The sequence below is a fragment of the Aptenodytes forsteri genome, unplaced genomic scaffold (genome assembly GCF_000699145.1).
Source record: "Aptenodytes forsteri isolate BGI_AS27 unplaced genomic scaffold, ASM69914v1 Scaffold288, whole genome shotgun sequence".
Lineage (NCBI taxonomy): Eukaryota > Metazoa > Chordata > Aves > Sphenisciformes > Spheniscidae > Aptenodytes > Aptenodytes forsteri.
The window spans coordinates 750,870-751,428 of record NW_008794746.1 but is presented as its reverse complement, the minus strand read 5'-3'; positions in this window follow the sequence as shown (position 1 = coordinate 751,428).

Below are 559 nucleotides of genomic sequence, written 5' to 3'. Positions count from 1 at the left end.
GTTGCTCAGGGCCCCATTTGAAATTGTTCTTTTTCCCAGTCACTTGATAGAGAGGGCTTACACTCAGACTGTAATTTGGAATATGCATTCTCCAAAAACCCACAATGCCTAAGAAAGCTTGTGTTTTTTTTTTGCTAGTTGGTGGAGACATGGATGTTATTTTGTTGATCACATCCATTGGGATGTGACGATGTCCATCTTGCCATTTTATTCCTAAAAACTGGATCTCCTGTGCAGGTCCCTTGACCTTACTTTCTTTTATGGCAAAACTGGCCTTCAGAAGCATTTGGACTATTTTCTTCCCTTTTTCAAAAACTTCTGCTGTGTTGTCCCACACAATGTCGTCATCAATGTATCACAGGTGTTCTGGAGCTTCACCCTGTTCCAGTGCAGTCTGGCAAATGGTGGGGCTGTGTTTCCACCCCTGGCGCAGTCGGTTCCAGGTGTACTGGACACCCCTCCAAGGGATAGCAAACTGTGGCCTGCACTCTGCTGCCAAAGGGATTGAGAAAAGTGCATTAGCAATATCGATTGTGGCATACCACTTGGCTGCCTTTGA